This window comes from Sceloporus undulatus, chromosome 10 (genome assembly GCF_019175285.1).
Source record: "Sceloporus undulatus isolate JIND9_A2432 ecotype Alabama chromosome 10, SceUnd_v1.1, whole genome shotgun sequence".
NCBI classification, from domain to species: Eukaryota; Metazoa; Chordata; class Lepidosauria; order Squamata; family Phrynosomatidae; genus Sceloporus; species Sceloporus undulatus.
Window position 1 is genome coordinate 6745501 of NC_056531.1, and position 26408 is coordinate 6771908.

Here is a 26408-nt window from a genome sequence, read left to right on the forward strand (position 1 = left end):
GAAGGATCTTGATGGCTGCTTTCATGCTGGGGAACACTCTCTCATGGGAGGCTAGGTTGCCCATCTCTCTGCTATCCTTCTCCCAGCAGGTAAAGATCTTTTGATTCAGAGAGGCTTTATAATACAGTGGGGGACACATTGGCCAATTCTTCACTGTGCCCCATCAAGACCATGCAAAGTCATATTTACTTTTCAGAACAGATTTTTTAAACAAAAAGAAAAAAGTGGGTAAACTTTGTTTTACCACTCCCAGGATTACCCTGGAAGTGTTCTGTGCATGAAGGTCGCATGTCACCATACACAGATGTCGGCCATAGGGCTATGATCATATACAGTCTCTGATCTGACTCCTCCTGTCCAGTTGGAGTTGAGAGAGAAGTGATTTTTGCTATAATCTGCCCAAGCTAATTTAAGTACGAGAGAGAGAAAAATATACCTTTTTCAGAAAAATTATCTTCTAGGCTTAAAACTGCTGGGGCGGGAAGGCAGAGAGAGACCTAATAAAATCTCTCCCACAGGAGATATATGGATCAAAAGAAGCAAGGGGGGGTACTGAGGGGCCCTTGGAGGCCACACTTTTCACACCCCCATCCCTTTAAAAAATGCTTCCTTCTGGTGGAAATGTTGAGCCTAAGGCTCAACAGCTGCCTAGATTTCAGAACTCTCCAAGGGTGTTATTCCAGGGCTGTCACAGTATAGTGCCTGCACTTCCACAACACTGCTTTTGACTCTAAGAACTTGAAATCATAATCATTAACATTTCCTCCTTAGTCCCCACCACTCCCTTCAAAAATGTCTTAGAATCATAGAGTTGGAAGAGACCACAAAGACGATCCAGTTCACCCACCTGCCATGCAGGAACTCACAAACAAAGCATCCTTGACACTCAAAATGAACTTTTAATGATATAAAGACAACAAAATACTAAGCAGTACCTTTTTAATGTAAAGTCGAAGGCTTTGTTAGTTTTCTCTTACAGAGAGGGAAGTGTGAAGAGTTTGATCTTTTCATTAATGCAAATTTATTTAAGCAGCTGAGTGCCAAAAAATTTTTTTAATATGCTAATCGCAGCTTCTTTGCCGCTCAGTAGTCTCTTGCCATCTTGTCGGTGACAACAACATGTCAAAGACTAACTAAGAGGTTCATAAAAGAAGGTTAGGGAGTGAATGAGTTCATCTTATGAAAGTGTTTTCATGTCAAATACATAGACAATTGATAATTGTATGTTTAAGAAACAGTAAATAAAGCAGTTACCACACTGATGAAAAGGAATAACTAGGGCCTTGTCTGCACAGCCAAGCGACCCTTCTGCACGCACACACACAACCTATTCTGGCATCATCCTATTTGGATGATGCATGTTCCAAACCCTGGTTCTAGAGCAAACAGTGCAGATGATCTCCAGCATGTTCCACACTAGAACCAATCTATACCAGCCTTACAATAGTGTTTTTTTAAAAAAATATAGCTGTTACTCTGGATCTTCCAGGATGTTCCAGAGCCCTCTGTTCCTATGCCACCAAGCCTGTCTGCACAGGAATGCAGTCTGTTGCTGGCATGGGTTGCTTGTTCTGAGGTCAGAAGGAGGTGTCCAGCCTTATCTCTGGGCACCTCATGCTGATCTCAGAAGTGACTTGTGGCAGTGGCAGATGCACCAGGTGGCTCATCAGAATGCCTGTGCAGACAACCACAGCAGTGCAGGAACATAAGGCCAGGTAATGGGGGCAGGTTGGGACAGCTGTGGGGTTATGATACTCTGGGCTACCCCCGGAGTATCTTGGCCAGTGGAGACAAGGCCTTGGCAGCACTGTAGACAAATTTCCTTAGGAGAATTAGCTTTCCTCAGCCAATCCTGGCAAAGCTTACTTGCACACACTAATTTCATCTGTGCCTGCCATGTCTTGCAGAGCACTGGCAAAACAACAAGACCCATCCCTAGTAGACTGAGAGAGAAAGAGAGACAGGAAAGGCCAATGAACAGTGAACCATCTCCAACCACCTTCATCCAGCCTTAATCACACTGTCAGATCTTTTTCTCCCTTCTTCCCACCAGAAACCTTTTGTGCTGACCCTAAAACCAACCCACCAGAGCTAGTTACCAGGCTGCAAATGAGGCTGAAGTGCAGGGAAAGGTTGCTCTTCCTGCTTCCACTAGAGTCCACTCCTCCCCCAACAAGTCCAATACTGGATATTGCCCTCAAGCTTCACTGGGCTATTTTGGTGGTTTCCCCCAAAGGATTTTTTTGTTATACTTGTACAAGCTTGGGGCTTTACCCAAGTCTCCAGATACCTTTGTCCTCTAAGTGAATGATGCCATCTCTGCCTATGTATGGCATTCAAAGAAATGAGATTATTCTTGGTAAACAAGGAGTATGATTTGCAATATTTATCAGTCACATCTCAAGAAGGTACGGGCCAGTCTCTCATTGAAAATTATTTAATGGGTCATTGGAAAGAACTGATCGCTTGGCTAGACTGACATTATTTTATCTTTGATTGAAAGTATTTTGATTTTGGCTTCTTTTCAGTTTTATCTCCAGTCCTTTCACTGTGTGAAACATTCAGCACTGTCATGCATGTTTCCCAGGGCTACAATTGTGCAGATTCTCTTCTGCCAATCTTGTTTAACTGCAGCTGTGTACAGTGGACACTTCCCATATGCAGGTGTTCAGTTCTCTCCCCCAGCAACAGATGGGAAAAAATGCAGACACTTAAGCCCCATATTATTCAGTGGGTGGTGACGTGCATGCAGGCATGCACCATTATTGGATAATATGGGTCGTGGCAATCCACAGGGGGTTCAATCAGCGGATTGTTAGCCCACCGATGCTGCAGGCCCACTGTATAAGATTTTGAGGTTGAATTTATTGCTAGAATTGACAGACAGTGAGAGTACAGTAATATCAGTCTTGTGCCATTTGATAATGGAAGGAGCCAGCCACATATAAATAGTAACCAAACATCCATTCAATAGAGGGGCCAAGCCAATGCAGATGACATCCCTGTGGTGTTTGAGCATAGTCATGGGCATGCTGATAGGGGAATTTTGGGTGTTGTAGGCCAAAAATAACTGTTTCAAGCTCTTATTTGTGGGAAAGATCAGTACAGAGTAGTACAGCATGGCATGTATACAGGGAATTCCAGGTTTAATCCATGACACCTTGAGTTTTAAAAAGTATCAGAATTGAGAAATATTTTCTACTTGAGACCATAGAGAGCTGCTGCCAGGAAAAATAAACAACACTGGCTTAAATCCTGTTTTATGTTGTAAGCTACCTCGGGTACCACATTGGGAGAAAGGCAGGATCAAAATAAAATAAAAAGACAAAGAACTAGAGATGTTTGAGAAAACTGGTTTCAGTCCAAGGTTTGATTGACTTATCTAGATACATACTCCCTGGACTTTCTTTGGAGTAAATGCTATTTACGTTCCAGAATCATCATGTTTTTATGTGTATTTTGAGTACACTTTATTGAAAAGTATTTTTAGATAAGGTTTTGTTACTTTTTGTTTAATGAAGTAATAATAAAGCTTATACTTGAAAAGCAAAAAAAAAGAAGAAGAATGGATTTCTTTAAAAATATACATTTCAGATATATGTAGAACACTGTAGAGAACCTCTTTCACCCCAATGGCGGAACAGAATTTCAGAGATTTTGTGGCTTAGTTTCTGCCAGTAACACAGTCTTCAGGAAGTGTTTCGATTTTTTAGAATTGGGGGGGGGGGGGTGAAAACTCATTCAGAGGTTGAGGAAGCATCAAATGATGGCATCAAGGGGAAGACAGTGTAGCCTTCTGGGCAAGTGCAGATTCCAGAAAAAACAGATCTGACCCCAGAAGCTGAAGCTCCCAACTTATGCTTTAGTCAATATAGGGAATATGTTCAAACAACATATACTGTTTAAAACATGTACTGTACGCAAAAAATAAAATAAAGGGGAATCTTGGCCCCAAAAAATCAAAAAACCTTACAGACACTTACTGATGCTCCACTATAAGGTTAATTTAGGAGTTAGCAAGTGTCCACAGCTCACATACTTTGCATCCAGAAGGCCCCAAGTTTAATCCATAGCTCCTTTTACAGAATCACATATGGTGTGATGAGAAGAGCCTCTTCTTAAGTCTGCAGAAAGCTGTTGCCTTCAGAGCAGAGAATAGCAAGCCAACTAGACAAATAGTCTGACCTGTTTCAAGGCAACTTCTTGTGCTCCTCTGCATCAGAAAACACACTGGACCAACGCTGACATTTTTAAGCAAATGGACAAGCCCACCCCCTTTGCTTTTAAAGCAAGCATTGTACATGCAGTAACAGAGGAAATGGACACTGCATATGGCAGACAGAAAAGAAATCTTGGCATGTATTAAGAGTGCACTTTTGTGGTCTGGATATGTACAGAAAGAAATGCTTGGAAAGAGAATGAATAACAGTATTGCAAGTAGATGACTGCAGGCTCATTTTTTCATATAAAGGGGTGGATAACTTTGGATGATCCAGGAGTCAATTTTCTACAGACATTGGGCCCATGCCCTCCTGCTAAAACTGGAAGTAGATGATTTGGGAGGGGGGGGTGAGAGAGATTTATTTTCTACCTTGTAAAATTTTGGTTTCAACAAGAATAATACTTCCTGGAGCATGATCCCTCATTTTAAAAAAAAAAAAATGTTTTCAGGGATGGATAGGCACTCTGTGGGCTGCAAAGCAGGGTGAGGGCAACATGTAGACCTCACTCATATATGACCCATCCAACTATATGCCTTTGAAATCATGAGCACATGCCCCACATACTCATTCATAAGCATGTTCAAACCTCCCTTCCAGACATACATTAAATATCTGGCTGGATTAGCAAGGTCACATTCCATGGGCTTCTTCCTGTCATCACTATGCTGCTCTGACTACACTGTGCCAAGTCATGCTGTACTGGTCCTGCCCCACAATGGCTGTAGCATTGCTGTGCTTACAGCTATATGCACACGGCCCCCCTTTTGGAACATCCAGTTGCTATTTTTTACATTTCTATCCTGCCTTTCTTCCAATGAGCTCAAGGTGGCACTCAAAGCTCTCCTCCCTCCCACTGCATCCTCAAAGGAGAAAAACTGACAGGTTCAAGATCACTCAGAGAGTTTTATGCCTCAGTGGGAACTAGAACTGGAATTTCCTATGATCCAATCCAACACCAACCAGTATACCACAATGGCTATTAGTACAAGCATCTTCATTTACATGTGTAGGATCAGAACATACAGTCCCCCCTTCCTATTCCCCATCCTAAAATGAAGCTCACAATCTTGAGAAACCAGCCTGAAGTGGACTGATCTCATGGCAGGGGGTTGGACTGGATGGCCCTTGTGGTCTCTTCCAACTCTATGATTCTATGATTCTAGGTTTCACCTCTGGCGATGTGGAAACAATTGGCTCTTTCTCCATCTCTTTAGGGCTGCCAGATTCTAGGTGAACACCAAGGCTACTGAGAATGCTAGGTGGGAATTATGGGAGACATAATGCCACCCACCTGGAGGGTACCACCTATGGGAAGACTGGTCAAAATGGACATGGTTCTCACTGGAAAAGAAACCAAGGGTGGAGATGGCTCAAACTCAAACTCAAACTGGAGAACGTCTTGCTGCTTCACTGCCTACAGCAGACCAACACAGGTTATGACCCACTAAGCCGCCTGCACCATCTATCAGCCACTGTGGTCAGTCTCATGCTTCACAGCCTTCTTCCCACCCCCACACCCTTTTTGCCATCTAATATGAGCCCTATTGTACTGGGGGCTGACTATGCTTTGAAGGTCTTAAGTCATATACACAGAGTCTCTGTGGCAAGGGTGAGGAACATTTTTCAGCCCCTGGGTTGAATTCAGTTCCAGAGGCATTCAGTATGGAAGCACATTTGGAGATGAGAAGCAAAGCCAAAAAGATGAGAACACTTCTTGACAGTAACTGGAGGAGAGCTGTTTTTACTTTTTAAAATGGGGAAATAGCTCATATAAAAGCTGGAAAACCAAAATGGGGAAGAGGTGTAAGCCCAGAGGGCTGGACTAGGAACCCATCCCTGATCTGTGGCTTAGCTGGTAAATAACTGGGTTTCTCAGAGGCACAAAAACCAAAAAGATCCAGCTCCACCTGAGATGGACATGAAGGCAACATGGATGGGAAGCCCAACAAGGTCAAACACCATCTCAGTTCTACTTCTACCTGTTAGAGAAAAATGAACAAAATAGCTACTTATAAGTGTGACAGAGCAAGGTAAAATGTACAAATTGCTGTTGCTAATCCTTTAAAGAATTATCCCTTTGCAACTCAGCAAGCAACCAAAGCTGTGGATGAAGTTCCTTACCTCCTGTCACATATGTATATAATGCAGAAAAATACAATTGAGCTTTGTAATGATTTAATCTGACTTTCTTGCTCAACGTAGACAGGGTGGGATGTGTTTTGACCTTCTTATACAAGGAGTAGTAATAGGTAAGGATGGGTGTTGGTTATTTAAGAAGAGCAAATAGATCTTAAGTGACATTATACATATCATATAATCATGCAACCTATATTAACAAGAAGACAGCTTAATAAGCTTCAGGATGATCAGGCTTCATCTTTTGTATATTGATTTCATCACTGTAAACTTCTTCTATTAACTGAATGGTGGGGAACATTCCCATTCCCAGTCATGCTGAGTGGGCTGATGGGAGGTGCAGGCCAAAATATCTGGATGGCCAAAATTCCCTATCCTTTATTTTAAAAGAATTCCCTACAGGCATAGAAAGGGATTACTGTAGTGAAAATACAGGCACTCAAACATTTTGTTGTTTCAAAAATCATATCCAATTCTTCACAAAGCCATCTTTTCTATCCATTCTCACTTCCAGCTTTTCACTCCCCTCCCCTTCTCCCCCCACTTTGCCTATGTTCCTTTAGTCATTTCCACCTTCCAACCCTCAGCCCTGTTTCCTTTTGCTGCTGTTTTCTCAGGCGTCTGGCATTTCCTGATGTAGGCACCACATCTTGTCTTGCTTTATTCCTTCTTTAGTTATTTATTTATAATAATAATAATTAATCACTTTCCTGATCATCAGGACCACCAAAGTAATGTAAAATAAAATGAATTAAAAACCCAATTAAGCAAACTACACATATTTTTAAAAAATTATTTTACTGATTTTCAAGTCTTTATAAGATAGGCAAACATTACAGTGCAACATAATAACAAATATAACAATAACCATAGGATGTGATGTTACTCAGTGATCATTAGTTTGTAGAATTCCACGGATGGGATTTGTCTGGAGTCAGTAAGAAATGTTCAACGGTAGAAGATGCTGCCTCAGAAGGTGGTGGAGTCTGGAGGTTTTTAAATAGAGACCAGATCGTTGTCAGGAGCACTTTGTGTATTCCTCAAGGCAGAAGAGGGTTGAACTGGATGGTCCTTGTAGTCTCTTCTAAGTCTATAATTCTATGATTCTATAGAAGAGTTGGAAGAGACTACAAGGGCCATCCAGTCAAACCCTCTTTTGCCATGCCAGAACTCTCAGTCAAAGCATACCCGACAGATGGCCATCCAGCCTCAGTTTAAAGACCTCAAAGAAGGAGATTCTGCTACACTCCAAGGGAGTGTGTTCCACTGTCGAACAGCCCTTACTGTCAGGAAGTTCCTCCTAATGTTGAATCTCTTTTCCTATAATTCTAACTTGATTTTTTTTTTACATAAACTCATTTAGGATTTGATTAAATACATCCAACTGAACAGACCAAATATTTAGTACATGGACTAGAGTAAACACAGAAGGCATCCGCTATTCAGCTATCGTACAGTATTTCACAGCAGCCACAAATGGTAATTACTTACCACAGATTTAAATTTCCATGGACTTTGAAACTGGGTGGCTTGCTTGCAAAGGAAAATGTAACAGTCCAGTCCTATCTTCCTCTAGCATGGAGGGCTGAGTAAACTGCACATATATGAGGGTTGTACCAAAGTGACAAGGATGATTTGTCATGTTACCTCCACATTTTACTTGACTATTTTGTTTGAGATACACACACGCCCACACAGAGATATATGGATATATAGATATTAATGTAATAAAATTTATTCGGTCATTGACCAGTATAAATATAGATATTAAAGAGGTGATGTGCTCTTATAGGAGAGAAACAGAGCACTCTATAATCAATGCACCATCACTGAAAAGGTCTTACTTCATGAAGATTATTGCTTTCAATTCTTTTTGACTATGATATTCAACAGCTTGGGAGACAATATCAAGTCTTATTTACATTCTGTGTTGGGGACAAGAATCTCCCTACATCATCATCTGCCACCTGCTTAAAACATGTGAAAAGAAAATCCCGAGACCACATATGGTGCCAAATGTTTTTGGATTGCAACTCCTATGACTCTTTACCACTGTCCATGCTAGCAAAGGCAGGTGGGAGTTGCAGTCCAGGTCACAGTTCCCCTACTCTTGCTCTAGACAGAGGCACAATAGTTTGCCCCATCTCCTGATGGGGAAAAGGCTGTGGGAGAGGATCCTCTACCACACAGAGAGAAAGTAGCAGCCTAGCTTAGGAGGCCCATGGCAGGTTGCATGGCACAGAGCTCTCTCTTCTGACACCTTGCTGATTTCTGCCAACATCCTGCCACCTTAAGTGACTGCTTCACTCTGCCTAATGTCTCCCCGTTGCCACTAGTGACAAAAGTGAGATTTACACACACATTAACAGTTCCTTTTATCAGCAGCTGTTTCAAATGCAAAGCAATTCACTTTGCATTTAGACTTAACCCTCCGATTTACCATCAGCTGCAGGCAGTGGTAAATGCCACAATTGCCAAGTAACAAACAGGTAAGTGCTGTAAAAGGTGGGGATGGATCTACAGTATTGGTGTTACATGCTTAATGGCCAAGAACAGATAGGATGTTTGTCTGTTAAGACTGTTTGGCCATGTTTCTTATCACTGATTTTCAATGTCACTGATTTTCTCTGAACAGGTGTCTAAATAATAAGGCGCATGGAAAGGGGAACTTGCCATTCTCAGCTTTTCTGACATCGAAGAACAAACCATCCATTGCAACTACAAGTTCTTTTCAGTTCACTGAAACTGGAGGTTAAACAATAATGCTTGTGTAAGAACAACTAAGTGAGCAATATTACAGGGTGTAAAGTATCTCTCCATAGGCCTCAAATCAGAGCTCTCCGAGAAAAGCTTTGGCACTTTATCTAAGAGATCAGAAAGGTTACTTCTGGGGCTACAACTCCCAGAAATCCCCACCCAGAATTGGCCATGCTAGCTGGACGATTCTACAAGTTGCAGCTCCAAAAGTAACACTTCCAAGCTCTAACTGAAATGTCAGATGTTTTAATGCTTCTGAGGTCCCCTCCTCCTGCTTCTACTGAGCAGAATGAAGCCTCCAGAGAGCATCTGTCTTACAGTTGCCACCACCCACCGATTCCAACCATTTTCCTAGTAACCCAATGGGAAATTACTTTGGGGATTCCACTTGCACTTTCCACCTCTGTCTCTGAAGGGGGAACTGAGCAAAGCACGTGAAAAGAGTGTGCTAAGAATGCATCTTTCAAAGGAAAGCTTTATTCTAAGGACTGAATCTGCACCAGCAAAAAATATCTCTCTTCATGAAGGGCGCCTTTCCTTCAGGCCCACTTACAGAAGTTAAAAAATAGTCTAGATCATTTCAGCCAAGGTCAAAATAAAAGTAAGCTATTCACAGTCCAATGGAGATTTTGAGCCTGGAAGTTCTGGGAAGGGCAGCCAGGAGTTTTTAGGCTGCATGGTCTTGTCTGACCAGCCCTGGAAACTTCTCCCAGGTTGGCTATTTCACTGGTCAGTCAAACTTCCATGACCTCTAATGCTCCTCTGGTGTTCCTCTGTTCCCATAAAATGATACCATGAACCTAACACCTCATTAATCTTTTACTGACATAGAAAGAAGACAATTCCCTCAGCTGTGCTGCCCAGATAATGGCAAAAGCCCCATTATTGCACACACACATACACACACCCCTAAATCTCTGTGCTCCTATTTGGCCATAAAGTTCATTACCTGAGTCACAAAAAAAACAGCAGCCTGTCAGTGCTTTTGCTGAACGTGACACACAGGCTTGGCTGCCAGACAGTTGCGGGCGCAGTGGCAGCTGTGGCTGTGGTAGCAACTGTGGTTGTGGAGCTGCCAGTGGCAATCCAATCGGAGATGGTTGTTGGCCACAATTGGTATAATTCGTCCCTAAATTTAATTTGTCTAAAATTTTATACAGAAATTGCCAATTAACCGAATGCCAAGCCAAGTTTGTCATTAATATGATTTTCATAATATTCTAATATATTCAATATATACCAAACGTTGTCCTTCATTTGCCTTTGGGGGATCAAACCTCTTTGATCTTCTCCAATCCAGTCTTTCAAATGATTTTTTATTCTATTCGCCAAAATTGTTGTGAATATTTTATAAGCTCCTCCTCTTTCTAAAGGTTGATGACTGGGCCTAATTCATTGTTTGTCTATTCTAGGTTTTTGGTTGTCTGCTGGCAAATGCATGGTTCTATCAATTTAGGACAGAAGGAAGTCCTGAAAAATTGGCATGTACCAGATCACTTCAGTTCAGAATCCAAGCTTCCCTAATAAAACAAGAAAACTTTATTCAGAAACCAAAGATGTTCACAGCAGATTTATATTGTCAGGATTAAAGTAATGGCAGTAACACAGCATAATGAAAGCACATAGCAATTCAAACTTTGAGAAGGCTTGCACCCCATTCACCTATAGATCAAAACACACTGGCATTTTCCCGTTCCCAGGGTCGCCCGTCCTTCCAATCTCGCACCAGCCATTCGCATGGGAACAGCCTTGATCAATCAATACTGATAATAGTAGCATGTGTGCTACTTTACTGGTATTTCCTAGGCTCCTTAACACTTTTGGGATCACAATCCAATGTGACCAAAAGAGAGGGCCAGGAAATACTGAAGAAGGAAGACAGAGTACTGTACTGAGTCACGTACCAAGTCATCTGTAATGCTACACTCTGTCAAAAGGAATCCCTACCTCATGTTCCCCATGTTCTCATTTTTTTTATCTATCTGTCTGTCTGTCTATTTTCTATCCCACCTTTCTGTTGAACGCCCCAAGAAGAGCAAGTTACAGTGGTCCAAGCGGGATGTAACCATGGCATGGACCACCATGGCCAGATCGGGCATCTCAAGGAACAGCGCAGATAGCGCACACATTTTAAATGTGCAAAAGCACTCCTGGTCACCGCAGAGACCTGGGCCTCCAAGTTCAATGCTGAGGCCAGGAGTAGCCCCAAACTGCGAACCTGTGTCTTCAGGGTGTGTGTGACCCCATCTAACACAGGCTGGATCCATATTCCCTGATCTGCTTTCCGATTGGCCAGGAGCACCTTTGTCTTGTCTGGATTAAGTTTCAACTTGTTTGTTCTAATCCAGTTTATTACTGATGACAGACACTGGTTCTTATTTAGCTTTTTGTTCTGCATCTCTTTCTAAAGGTCTGCTGCATCAAATTACTTTGTCATTTCTTCCTTAGTGCCTGTTATTCCTGTAGTTTCCCCCAGAATGCCTCTGCCACATCATCTCTCCTACTTCCCAAACTGCCCCTTTTTCACAATGGCTTTGTATAATCCCTCTATTCTCCAGGCCTTACACAAGGGGTTGCTAAAATGTTCTCGGACTGACCAAGAAGGGAATGACCTAGACTCAAGCCATGAAACTTACTTGCTATTCTACATATTCACCCCAAAATTCAACACACTTGCAAGATTGTTTCTCAAATTTCTTCAGCCCTTTCAAAAAATAAAATCTGGAGTTTGATCACTGAATACTGCTCTGCTGCTGCTATCACCTCTGGATCATTCAAAAGTTTCCTTCCTTTCAAATTCTTTTTAAGGTTTGGAAACAGGAAACAGTCGGGGAATCGAAGGCTTTCATGGCCGGCATCCATAGTTTTTTGTGGGTTTTTCAGACTATGTGGCCATGTTCTAGAAGAGTTTCTTCCTGACGTTTCACCAGCCACAGATGCTGGCGAAACGTCAGGAAGAAACTCTTCTAGAACATGGCCACATAGCCCGAAAAACCCACAAAAACCTATAGTCAGGAAATCGACATGGAGATATCCACTCAATTTCACTTCTGGTCTGCATTCAAACAATTCAGCACCCACTTGACAGACAGCTTTTGCATAGCCAACTGCTCATGAATTATAGACCCAATGCATTCCCAGGATATCTCTGGTGTCTCAGCAATTGTTTTAGCTGAATTTGCTTATCTGCCAAAATCAGGTCATCGACAGGCTCAACAATTTCAGGAATTGACGCTGTTGAAGGCCTTCCAGACCGTGCTGCATCTTCAGTCCCAAAATCTTCACACTGAATGTTGGCACACCACTTCTTCACAGTTGACTAACATGGGCACTTGGCACTCAATGTTTGCATCATACACTCATGCATTTCCTTTGGAGTTTCTTCTGAAAAACAGGAACTTCATGTTGGCCCAAAGTTTAGCACTTCAATTTCCACACTTTTCAAAGATTCATAGAATCACAGAGTTGGAAGAAACCACAAGGGCCATCCAGTCCAAACCCCTGCCTTGCAGAAATACACAATCAAGCAATCCGGACTCCAAAAGAGACTCCACCACATTCCGAAACAGCATATTCCACTATCAAAATAGCTCCTACTTTCAGGAGGATCTTTCTAATTTTTAGGTGGAATTTTCCTATAGTTTAAATCCATTGCTCCCCATCCGAATCTCAAGCACAAAACAAGCTTGCTCCATCCTCAGTATGACATCCATTTAAATATTTAAACATGGCTACCATGTCATCTCTTAACCTTCTCTTCTCCAGGCTAAACAAACTCAGCTTCCTAAGATGTTCTTCACTGGACAGTTTCCATCCCTTTCGTCATTTTGGTCGCCTTCCTCAAGACACATTCCAGCTTGTCGATATCCCCTTCAATTGTGGTGTCCAGAACTGGACACAGTATTCCAGGTGAGGTGTGAACAAAGCAGAATAGAGTGGTAGTATTATTTTCCTCAATGTAGGCATACTCCTACTGATGAAGCATAGATCATATTGGCTTTTCAGTTGCTGCATCACGCTGCTCACTCAGGGTCAGCTTGTGCTCTACTAAGACTCCTAGATCCCTTTCGCATGTTCTGTTGTCAATCTGTGCATTTCATTTTTACTGCCTAAGTGTAACACCTTACATTTCTTCCTGCTGCAATTCATTTTGTTAGTTTTAGCCCATCTCTCTAATCTGTTAAAATCATTTTGAAGTCTGATCCTGTCCTCTGGGGGATTATTTACCCCTCCTGACTTGGTGTCATCTGCAAATCTGATAAGCATGTCCTCTATTCTTTCATCCAAGTCATTGATACAGATATTGAAAGGCACTGGCCCCAGGACAGAACCCTGTGGCACCCCACTGGTCACTTCGCTCCATGATGAAAAGGAGCCATTGGTGAGCACTCTTTGGGTTCAGCCAGTCAACCAATTACAAAGTGACCTAACAGTAGTATTGTCTAGCCCACATTTTATTAGTTTTATTGCAGGGATATTATGGGGGACACAGTCAAAGGCCTTACTGAAATCAAGATACACTACATCCACAGCATTCCCCACATCTATCAACCATGTAACTCCATTAAAAAATAAAGAAAGAAATTTAGCCTGGCATTACTTGGTTTTTAAGGGGGGAAACTTGACTTTTAGTGATCATGGCATTCTTTTCTAAATGCTTACAGACTGTGTAATGATCTGCTCTGGAATGTTTCTGGAATTGATGTCAAGCTGATTTGGCGCTCATTATTTGGGTCTCTCCCCCCCCCCCTCCTTATTGAAGACGGGGATCACATTTGCATCCTCCCATCTGCTGGAATCTCTCCTGTCCTCCAGGAATTCTCAAAGATTACTGGCAGTGTTTCTGAGATTACGTCTGCCAGTTCTTTTAATAATCTTGGATGAAGTTTATTTGGCCCTGGAGACTTGAATACTTATAGCATGTTCCTGCACTACCTCTTTGCCTATTGTGTGCTGCATTTCCCCTTCTGCATCATCTGTTCCATTTTCCCCAGGTTGTACACTGTTCTCCGTTTGTGAGAAAATCGAGGCAAAGAAGGTGATGAGTAGTTTTGGCTTTTCTGTTGTTGTAGGATTCTTAAAGCCTGGACTTTCTCTCACTAAGTCCATTGGCTTGACAGAGAAGAGAGACAACAGGACCCAGAAGGCTGAGAATCCAACATTGTTTATTGCCGGCAAAAGTCCACAGTGGAAATCAAGTTCCAAAGAACTGAGGCCAAGAATCAAAGAAAATGGCTGTTCATATAGGATTTCAAACAAGGAGATCCCTAACAATACATTCCATTGGCTGGTTCAAAGTGCAAACATACAAAACCTTCATACAATCAGGAGACAGAATTTTGAATATTAAAAATACATTTTTGACTCATTTGGAATATTCCATCACTCCTTATCACTTATGTGTTATTTCCCTCATCCAAGGATGCTGTTCCTAATTGTTTTGGTTTTTAAAGCAAACTAGACGACTTGATGCTTACAAAGCCCAACTTGTTCTCTAAACATTTCTTCTGCAAATCCTGTTCAGCATTTTATCTCTCTCACAAAACCTTGACTCCAGAAAGCTCAATTCTATATATCCACAGTGCCACCATTTCTATAAATCTATAGTGGGGATATTAATTATTAAAAATCCATCCATCTCACTGTGTCATCATTGTCTATCATTCCCTTGTTCTTCCTTTTGCTATGGACATAATCAAAAAAGCTCTTTTTATTGTTTTAACCTCTCTAGCAAACCTGTGCTTTAGCATTTCTAACTCTCTCCCTACATATGCTGGGTTTAAATTTCTCTTTGGTAGAGCAGAAGGTGAGCTGTTTGGGGGAGGCAATCCTTGACTCTTTGTTTCTTTTAATTTTAAAGGCTTATGTGGTGAATTTTGTTTGTTTGGGGCCGTGTGCTCTCTCTGATCACCTGGTCTAAGATTTATAACTTGTCTACTTGTATTTTTATTTATTTATTTATTTATTTATTTATTTATTTATTATGGTATTTATACCCCGCCCTTCAGCCCTAAAGGCTATCAGAGCGGCTTACAATTATTATTTTTAATTAAACGGTTCCCTGCCCTAAAAGACACAACACAAAACAAGAAGGGAATGGTGGTGGGAAAGGGGATGAGGTCCAGCATTCTTCTCTCCCTCTGAGGCCTGGACCAAGGCAGATGGACTGGAGGGAGGGCTCTTCTTCTTCAGGCTAGCCCTGGTGGAGCTGGGCTTGCCTATTCACTCCCTCACAGACCATATATGAGAGGGTGCAGATATATAGATACAGATATAGATATGTATTTCAGCAGTTCTCACTCATAGGAAAATTTGCATAGAAGCCTTAATCTCATATGCAATACAAAGAGAAGAAGGATTAGACAAAGATGGCCCTATAATATAGCAGAGTGAGGCAACTGCCTCAGACCACAGGTGCTCTAGGAACAGTTGCAGATGCTGAGTTCCCCCCCCCCCCCACCAAGCAATTTCCTTCTGTTGAATGAGAAAAAAATCTTCATTATAAAATTCCCCTAGGCCCCCTAGACAACCCTAACGTCCTTTGGTATGAATGAAAGATACTGTCTGTATCACCATAAAGTGATCCTTGCCAACAAATCATGCCCACAGAACAGCTCTTCAAATCCTTTCAAATTTATCCAAGAAATATAAATCTGCCATTCTCAGGCGCACATTCCACTTTCCTCCATCTGTCCACTGAAAAAGTAAAACAACTTTAAAAGTACTGGGAGAGAAGTGCTTGGACCAGAAATGTACTTATTTGTTTTCCAAGAATGTGTCATCAGAACCACACACTCTAAGTGCCCTGTTAAAGCAAGCCTCACAGCAATCTCATGGTCTCCGTTATCACTGGCAAGTGGCATGTTTTTAAGATTACTGAATGTGGCAACCCTAATTCCCCAGGCACTGTGATGTATTCACTCCTGGAAAATTGACCATACAAAATTTCAGCTAAGTCAACTTGTTCAATTGAGGACTGGAGCTGGAATATAATTTTTTTCAACCTAATCATATTCTTCTCCACAAACACCAAGCCAAAAGTATTATTTGCCAAGCTTCTTTCAAAGGAAATAGAAGAAGCAGAAATAGCACTTTGAGCAGGGGGAAAAATGCTAAAGTTGATAGAAAAAAGAGAGGAGCTGTTCCTATTGAGCAGATCACAGGGCTGCATCTGGAGCTCAGAAAACTGCTGATTCCGATTTCAAGCCTGGCTTATTTAATATGCATTCATTCAGCTTTATTTTCTCCTTGGAAAAGAGCCAGCAAAGGAAAAGATGAGTGCTCAGCATGTAGCTTCTGGCACATAAAGCAGCATCAGGGATGGGTGAATATGTCAGATTCACCTTCCTCCATGGGCAATTTTTTCCCAGCTTAGCTTCTTTCCAATGAATTCATGAACACATTTGCAAATTTTGATAAATTCTTCTTCAAAACAAACTGAACAAACTCATCTGCAGAAGCAAAATTCAATAGGCCCAGATGTTCTCAGCATGGAGAGGACTATGTTGTCCCTGCCTGCCTTGCAAGTGTTAAAGAGGAGAAGTACCTGGTGGTGACAGTCTTAAAACAGTAGCACAAACATTGAATATGCAGGAATTCAAAGCCAAATATCTGAGAACTACAGTAAGTGTTCAAAATCTGAATGACTTGCTCCGATTGGGCAAATCTATCAGTTTTACTTTATCCCACATTTGAATTTCTCCATTAAAAATTAAGCACATTTTTGAAACTTTGAAACATTTCCATGTTATACGCCCTCTAGCAGAAAGACAAAGAATTCAAATTAAAATGTATATGCCTGGTGGAGAGTAGAAACGTATAAGTAAAACTCATGGAAGACTTCTACAGCTTACTGAAGGGTGTGTCTAGCGGAGGAGGAATGAAGGCATTCCCTTCCATAAGAATTCTGGGGGCTCCAAATGACATTTTCCTTCATCCCCCAAAGTTGTAGCATTGCAGAGAGTGAGACACTGAAAATCATTCACAACTAGAACTCATAATATTTGCTGTGTTTGCATTCTCTTGGTCATTTTGCTGCTCCTTTGACTGCAAGATTGGTAAGATGGCAGTTCAAGGCTCAGGTGCCGTGTGATGGAGTAAGCTCCCATCACTAGTCCCAACTTCTACCAACCTAGCAGTTCAAAAGTATGCAAATACAAGTAGATAAATAGGTACCACTTCGGTGGGAAGGTAAACAGCGTTCTGTGCAATCATGCTTGCTACATGATCACAGAGTAGTCTCTGACAATGCTGGCTCTTCAGCTTAGTAATGGAGATAAGCACCACCTCCTATGGTCAGACATGACTTGACAAACTTGTCAACGGGGAATACCTTTACCTTACTTTGGATGCCTAAATTTCAGCTCAGCTGAAGTCTTAAGTTACTGCAAAACTAGAAAGATGGGGACTGAAGGAAAATGTCATTTGGGGGACAGAATTCCTATTTGCAGAAGCAATGCCCTCATTCTACTCTTCCCATAGCTACAAACTTGAGCTTACCCCTAAACTGCAAAATTAGATTTCCCTCCAAGTGAGCCAAGGAAATCAGAAAAAGAATATTTAAAACTGATGACTTACTGAAAAGCTCCAATGATGATTGTCTTTTCTTAGAAGGGTGACATTAGATTGAAACGCCTGGGTTTGTTCCTCTAATAAACAGATTCAGCCAAATATTTTCTGCAGCGCTGCAGGTTATAAGTCTGGTAGTTCATTTGTAAACTGTAAGAGAAAGAAAAAAAGGGAGGGAGAAGAGAAAACAGTTTTCAAAGTTCAGGTTTTAAAAAAAATATAATTAACTGTTCATTGTGATATCTTTGCAGAGTGTTTCAATACACAACATACACAATAGTGAAGTTTATAGAATGCTTTTAACTGCCACACATTTACAAGCAAAAGGGGGAAACGACTACCCTGCATCCTGGAGAGATATGCATTAAACACAAATTTACCCCATATGAATTTCCCAAGCTTTAAAAAGGAATAGCAAGTTGTCTGGGTCTGAGGACCATCCCTCCTTGTAAAAACAGAACACAGAATTCCTTCCATCACCAAAACCCTCACAGAAGTAGCCAAATGCCATGAGAACTGCCAGACTTGCTTTGGGGTGAGTTCAGCATTTTCCCCTGATAAGGCCTTCGATACAATTTATTGTATGTTTATTTTTACTACATTGGTCCATTTGGGGTTTCCAAACATGTTCTTAATGGATTAAAATTTTATATGCTGCAGAGAAACAACTAATGGTCTACAGTAGTTGGCCCTCCATATCCACAGGTTCTTTATACATGTATTCAACTATCCACAGCTTCCAAAAAGTAAATGATTTTGTCATTTTAGATAAGGAACACCATTTTACTAGGCCATTTTATTTAATAAGACTTGAGCATCCATGGATTTTGGTATCTACAGGGGGTCCTGGAGCCAAACCTCAGTGACTACCAAGGGCCCACTGTATTTTCAGTTTTTTTAAACATTGAAATAATGTTTAATGTTATTTCTACCTCCCATTTTAATTCTATTTTACTTCCCATGGTAACTATCTTACACATTATTGTTTGATTGCATAAACATTTTATTCTTATCTGTTTATTTGTATATGTTTCAGTACATATTGTATATTTTTAGATTTGTATAGTCTGTATATAAGCTGTGCATGTTCAGGCTATTCATACGTATCTATATTGTATTGTGGTTTATTGCACTTAGTGCACTGTATTAACATTTTATATATGTGTGTGTGGCATTGCTTGTATTACTATGCTTTGAGTATTTTGAAACGGCCCTCAGGCTATTCAATAAACTTGTTTATTACAAAGAGCCCTGTTGGAAAGGGTGAAGTGCATGTGGTGTGAATGTCCAAAAGTATTGGCATTTTGAGTTTCTGTCATTAATTTACCTTCGCAAATCACTCAACAAAAAATTGCCCCTTCCCCAGAACTTTTCTTGCTTTCTGTTTATTGCTAATGAAAATAAGACATTGTTTTATAAGAAAATAACACAATGTCTTATAAAGATATTATTGCATTTTTGCTGGTGTTGGCCAGAACTGAGATTGCCAGGACTTGGAGAACTGGGAGGGTCAATATGACTGATTGGTGGTCCCAATTTTGGAATGTTTGCCTCATGGAAAAGTTCACTGATCAGTCTTGAGAAGTTATAATCTTTCCCTGTCTTTTGAAAAACAATGGTCTCCATTCATAGCTTATCTTAATGACATTGGAGCAAAAGAAGGTCTTCCTTTATAACATGGCTCCCTTTGCATGGATTTGTTGGAGCAAAGGTGGTGGTTCTACACTCTGAGCCCATCTTTTCTATGTAATACTGCCCTTTTACATCCTACATGTCAAGAACTAGCGGCAGCCCTCCCCATAATCAATAAATTCTTCTGAGGGTTTGCAGAAAGCTTTTACTGAAAGGTTAGGAAAAGGTCCAGCTAGGGCCCCAAACAGATGGGCCTAAAGGATAGTGCCAGGCCCATGCCAGTGCTGTTTGCACCGGGACTCCAGCAACTACACGAGCCCATTCCCGATCTGGGCTGCTGCCACGGTCCTGAACCACACTGCCAGTTGGCTCAGTTCTTCGTGTTTGGCACAGCAGTGTTGACGTGGCTTCAGGCCACATTCAGGGCCTCGCATCACATAAATGGCATGCCCCCAACACAGCCTGAAGCCATGTCATTGTGCCCGTGTTCTGGGCCTAGGAAGACTTCTTCAGACAGGACTGGATGGCAAACACAGATATATCAAATAAGTACAATAGCAAGTTCCAGCTCCACCCCACCCCCCAAAATCAAAAGGCCATTGTAAAATTTCATTCCCACCCCTAAATTTGGTGGCAAACAGTCTTCTCAAAACAACTTACAATACAAATAGAGTTCTCAAAACACTTAGCTTTTCCAAATGGTTTTTCTTTGTTTTTAGAGATTCCAAGCTTTATAGACTGAGGGCCTCTACAGACGGGCACCTAAACGCCGCCCGTTTGCCCCAGATGGAGGCCATGGCAACCACACACCGTGGCCTCCAGAAGGAGCAAAAAGAAGGCCAAAAAGGGGGCTTCTTTTTGCGTCCCGGATGGGGGCGCCATAAGTGTACTGGCACGCCATGATGACGCCCATTCCATGCAGTGCCATTTGGGCACTGCACCCGGTAGGCATCATCATGGTCTGTACAGCCCCTTAATTATCATTATTAGCAGTTACTAACTTTCAAAGTGTAAAGGATAAACATTCTTCTACATTCCTTTCCCAGGCTGTATCCTATTCTGAAGCGGGTTTTCCTCAAATGGTTTAACAGATCTTAAGAACATTAATTTTAGCATATGAACTTATTAAACATATTAAAACACATTAAAATCATATATTGTATCTATTCATAAAACCCATCTATTACTAATAAAATATATGTTACGTTTCTTATATCTCTTCTATAACCTTATTTTAAACCAATCTCATAACAACATATAAAACCTTAACATGTGGCTAAGTTAATTATTTCCATTCTTTAATCCTTTATATAGGCATTTATGATCTTATTCATTCTAATCCCTAGTAACACAGGTCAACCAAATGAAGCTTATAATGTTCCAAATTTAACATTCCCGTAAACAACTTAACCTAACAGTAAAGCACACTTTAAAAGAAACGTATAACTATTTATTTATTTATTTATATCCCGCTATTTCCCAGGACTGGGACTCAGAGCGGCTTCACAGCATTAAAAAACAGTACAATTAAAAACATTAAAAAAAAACAAAGTACATTAAAAATAATTTTTAAACTGGTCTAACATCCCAACCTGTCCTTATAGCAATTCCTTAAACGCCTGTGTGAACAGGTAGAACAGGCAGAAGGCCATCAAGGAGGGAGCCATTCTGATCTCTCTGGGCAGGGAGTTCCAGATTCTAGGGGCAGCCACCGGGAAGGCCCTCTCTCACGTCCCCACCAACCATGTTTCTGATGGTGTTGGGATGGAGAGAAGGGCTTCGCCAGAGGATCTCAGAGTCCAGGCTGGTTCATACCAGGAAAAACGGTCTGCCAAATAGTGTGGACCTGAGCCATGTAGTGCTTTGTAGGTAATCACCAGCACCTTGAATTGTGCCCAGAAACAAACTGGCAGCCAATGAAGCTGTTTCAACAGGGGCATTGTATGGTTTCTGTAATCTGCCCCTGTTAATAGCCTGGCAGCAGCTCTTTAAACCAGCTGAATTTTCCGAACACTTTTCAAAGGCAGCCCCATGTAGAGCCCATTACAGTAGTCCAAACGGGATGTAACCAAGGCATGTACCACTATGGCCAGATCTGGCTTCTCAAGGAACGGGCGCAGCAGGCGCACAAGTTTTAAATGTGCGAAAGCACTCCTGGTCACAGCAGAGACCTGGGCCTCCAGGTTCAAATTTGAGTCCAAGAGTACCCCCAAACTGCGAACCTGTGTCTTCAGGGGGAGTGTGACCCCATCTAACAGAGGCTGAATCCGTATTCCCTTATCTGCCTTCCGACTGACCAGGAGCACCTCTGTCTTGTCTGGAATAAGTTTCAACTTGTTTGCCCTCATCCAGTCCATTACTGAAGACAGACACTGGTTTAGGAACAGGACAGCCTCCTTGGATTGAGGTGGGAAGGAGTAGTAGAGTTGAGTGTCATCTGCATATTGATGATACCACACCTCAAAACTTCGGACAACCTCTCCCAGCGGTTTCATGTATATGTTAAACAGCATAGGGGACAACACAGAACCCTGAGGGACCCCACAGGTCAATGGCCAGGGAGTCGAAGCGGAGTCCTTCTGGGTTTGCCCCTCCAGGAAGGAACAGAGCCACGGTAGAACAGTATTTCCAAGCCCCATCCCAGAGAGGCAGTCCAGAAGGATACCATGATCGATGGTATCAAAAGCTGCTGAGAGGTCCAGGAGAACCAACAGGGACACACTCCCCCTGTCCAGTTCCCTGCGTAGGTCATCCACCAAGGCGATCAAGGTTGTCTCTGTTCCATAGCCAGGTCTGAAACCAAACTGAAATGGATGTAGATAATCCGGTTCATCCAGAAACCCCTGGAGTTGGGAAACCACCACACGTTCCAAAACCTTGCCCAGAAATGGTAGGTTAGACACTGGCAGATAGTTATTCATTACTGTGGGATCCAAGGATGACTTTTTTAACAGAGGCCTCACAACAGCCTCCTTTAGGCAGGATGGAATTCTGCCTTGTTGTAGGGAAGCAATGATTACCTCCTTTACCCACTCAACCAGTCCCCCTCTGGCCTGTTTAATAAGCCAAGAAGGACAAGGGTCCAGGATACATGTGGTGGCTTTTACCTCTCCAAGGATCCTGTTCACATCATCAGGCTGTACAAGTTGAAAAGTATCCATGAATACTGGACTGGCAGGAGCCAAGGTTACATTCACTGACACTGTATCAACTGTAGCTTCCAATTATATATAATCAAATATAACATACAGTGGTGCCTCCATATTCGCTAGGGTTAGGGACACAGGATCCCCGTGAATGTGGAAAAAACGCAAATAACAAAAGCACTATGTGAGAACACCTCTCTAGGAATCTCTTTATCTTTATTATAAATTGATTTTAAAACTCTTTTAATTGTAATATATTTAATTCTTTTTTAAGGGGGGGATATTTTAATTTTATGTATTATATTGTATGTGGACGTTTCAGTGTGAGCTGCTCTGATAGTCCTGCTACAGAAAAGCGGGATATAAATAAAAGTTTTATTTATTTTATTTTATTATTTATTTATTTATACCTCAGATCATTAAATGAGTCTTGGAATTTAACACATAATCAGCAGAAATTGATCTTTCTTGACTGCTACAAGACTGATACTCCAGTGTTAGAAAGATACCACATCCCCGCTGGTGATGCAATGGACAGAAGATTTAACAACACTTACAATATTTGAAAGATTGATATACTGATGCATTTTACCCCTGGCTTATATTTAGATACTGTATCTGGTCTACTTTATTGCTTTTATTGGAATTTATGAGCAATGCTCTCTCTTTTAATCTCTTCATCGCTTATTGCTATAATGTTAGAACATCACAATATTTACCAGAGCCTTCCTATTAATATTGTTCTTGTTGCTTTTGCATAATACTTTGAATAAAATTTTTAAAATCTGAATATCTAGGGGGGGGGGGATGGATGGGGACATGTATCTCATGCATTATGTTTCACCCACACTGATTTAAGCATTAGTCTAGTCACCATAGGCAATCAGAAAGTGCATTGAGGTGCATGAGTGGGCTACGTGCTGTCCTTTTTCTGCACCAGTAGATAATCCAATGATGGCGCTACAGAAGGAAAGCCACTACTTGACATCAAGGATGAAATGCAATTCTTCCATTCCACACCAGGCTAGAAATGCATGTTGCTCTCTAGTAATGTGTGTGTGTTTGTGTTTGTGTGTGCGCGCGCGCGCGCGCGCGCGTGTGTGTGTGTGTGTGTATACAGCTTTCAATATTAAGCATGCTTACTCAGAAGCAAGGCCTAGTAAGTTCATCTGCTTTACTAAAATCACCATCCCCAAAGAGTCTGGATATAATGAGATGTAGTATCATATCAGTACTATGTGGTTCAATGTTTTATCATCCATGTCTAGAAGGTTTCTTTGGACAATGGAGAGAAAACAGTCAAAACTGGGTAAGATATAAAGATCTTCTAAAAGTAACAAGCTACCCCAGTTGGAAAATAAAATCTAGAGAAGAATTCAAAAAATGAAGGAATAAATTGTAACTAGTTCCTCTACAAACAAATATGCAAAAGATTTAGAATGGACTCAAGGCTTGAAGGCTTTCAAAGAGAGGAAAAGGGGTTGAATAAAATCTTGACAGAAAAGCCCAGGTAAGAAACTGCAAAATTATATAAAACTATCTTATTACTTGAGCTTGAGAGAGAAGTTGTGGGGGATATTATGATTAAATGGGCATTAAATATTGGAAATGCTGTAACTCTTGAGCATGGGAAAACACTCAGAAGTTTAAACTGCCAAGATCTAAAATAAAACTACTGTACAGAAAAAATATGTTATAGATGGTACTTAACTCCTGAATAACTTGATAAGAGATCTAAATCAGTTGAAAACCGGTGTTGGAAATGTAACCATTTTAGGTTCTTTTTTCATATGTGGCAGCATTTTCCTAAAGCAAAATCATTTTGGATTAAAATTCATATTGGAATCACACAAATATTAGGAAATACTTTTCCAACACCTGACTCTATTTACTGAACTCTATTTACTGAATATGACTTACACACTAGGCAAAAATGAAGAAATTAAACACTGTATTATATAAGGTAACAGCCACTCATATTCTTTATGCAAAAAAATGGAAAAGAAAAGATATACTGTACTATCAATAGAGGACTAGATTATAAAACTGGCAGAAATCATAGAACTTGACAAGCTCACACACCTAGTCAACAACAAGCCATTGAAAAATTGGAAATAGACTGGTATCTGATAGTAACATTTTGGAAAAAGAAATGGTCAGTACTAACGTTTTGTAGTTTTTATAATAAAATGTAAAATCTATTATATGAGAGCAATGATGAATCATGTTAGATTTCATTTAGCAGGTATAAACAAGGGATCAGGGAAACAAGCTTGTGTATTGAAAACTGGCTATATATAGGTAGATTATACCATGGTTAGATGTTAGAAACTACAATAATGAAGAATTTTTAAGCTAGGTATACATAGGTAGTTATACAATGGTTACACTTTAGAAACTATAGTAAGGAAGAATAACAACAAAAACAAGAAGGAAGCAATTTAAATACATAGATTTTTTTATTTAAAGTAATTACTGTACAAGGTTTAATGCAACATAAATAAGTTGGGCAAGTTATAAAATGGCAAATGGGATCATGTATTTATTGTGGACCATTACTGTATCCTTTTCTTTTATTGCTTCTTGTCTGTTTTTTTTAAAGTTGTAATGAAAAACTATGTATTTAAGATCTGAGAACTTGTTGGCTGAATAAAAATTGTATAAAAATATAAAAATATCATTCGTATCTACATTAGTTAATTAGATCAGAAATATAAAAAACCACATACCACAAAATATAAAATTAATGTAAATATAAAAATAAAAACAAAGCAGCTAAGTGTTCTGTATGTAAAATCAAAAATGGACAATACTTTTAATTAGGACCAAAGAAGCGCTACAAAACTGGCACGTAAATGTTGCCAGTTTTCAAATTCTCTAGGGATGCAGTAACAATAGCTTCTCTCCATCCTCACTGACTAGAAAACTGATCACCACCGCTGCATCATCAAATATTTAATTTCTGGAGTCCCAGCATGGTTGTTGGGTATGGAACAGTTTAAAAATGCAAAAGTTAGCAATTCACATTGGTAAAGAGATGGCTAATGAGCGATTATGGGGCTGTGCATACCACCCCTAAGGGGCGACCTGCAGCCGCCTTCAGGAGCACCAGATCAAGGCCACAGCAACCGCACACTGCAGCCCTGACCTGACCTTTCCAGAGCACGATAGCTGTGGTGCAGCAGCTTTAAGGTGCTCCTCTGGCGCTGCATCATGCAGATCCAGCACCAGAGGAGTGCTGTTGACACCGTGCACCGTGTGGAGCAGCATGCAACGTCAAGGTGCCCTGGGGATGGAGTCGGGGTGTGCGTCATGGATGCCACACTCTGATTCTGCCCTCAGGCCGGCCTTAATGGCTGGTCTGCATAAAGCCTAAGAGAGGCATCTTTAGATGTTTGAAAGGCTGTCTGTAACATAGAGGAGAGAACAAACTGGTTTTCTGTCACCCCAGAGGGAAAGAATAGAACCCATGGATTCAGAGAAGAAAGGGAATTTCAACTCATGTTAGGAAGAGGTTCCAATGGAACAGCACTCTGCAGAAAGTGGTGTCATCTGTTCAAGTTCAAGTTCAACTTCAAGAACTTGAACTTAACATGGTATCATCTGAGGACAGTCACCTATCAAGGATACATTAGCACCAGATTTCCTTCACTACCAGGGGAGTTGGGTGCATTGTGATGGCCTGACTTCCCAAATAATAGTTATGTTCAATATGCACACTATTGTGATGCTGATCAGGCCAGCCTGTACTGGAATTTGGAAAGAACATATTCTTTAAGCACCCATAGCAACCTGGCACATGGCACATAGGCCTTAAAGCCCTGGGGCAAGCAAGTACAAGCAATCCAGGTCACTGTCTTGGCATTTAGGAAACCTAGTAATCACCTGCCCCAAAAACAAACGGACTCCAGCAAAACATTCCAGCCGTCAAAGTTTCTTAGCTATT

The 26408-nt window shown here is 41.0% G+C and overlaps 1 protein-coding gene across 2 annotated transcripts in view; it reads right to left on the reverse strand.

Annotated features, from left to right (window-relative positions):
* RIMBP2 (RIMS binding protein 2) overlaps nt 1-17746 on the reverse strand; it is a 197242-nt gene extending 179496 nt beyond the window's left edge. For both annotated transcript variants that reach the window (XM_042441759.1, XM_042441751.1), the window contains exon 1: nt 17694-17746. The gene's annotated coding sequence lies outside the window, so the exon portion shown is untranslated. The remainder of the gene's footprint in view (nt 1-17693) is intronic.
* Between the last annotated feature and the right edge of the window lie 8662 nt (nt 17747-26408).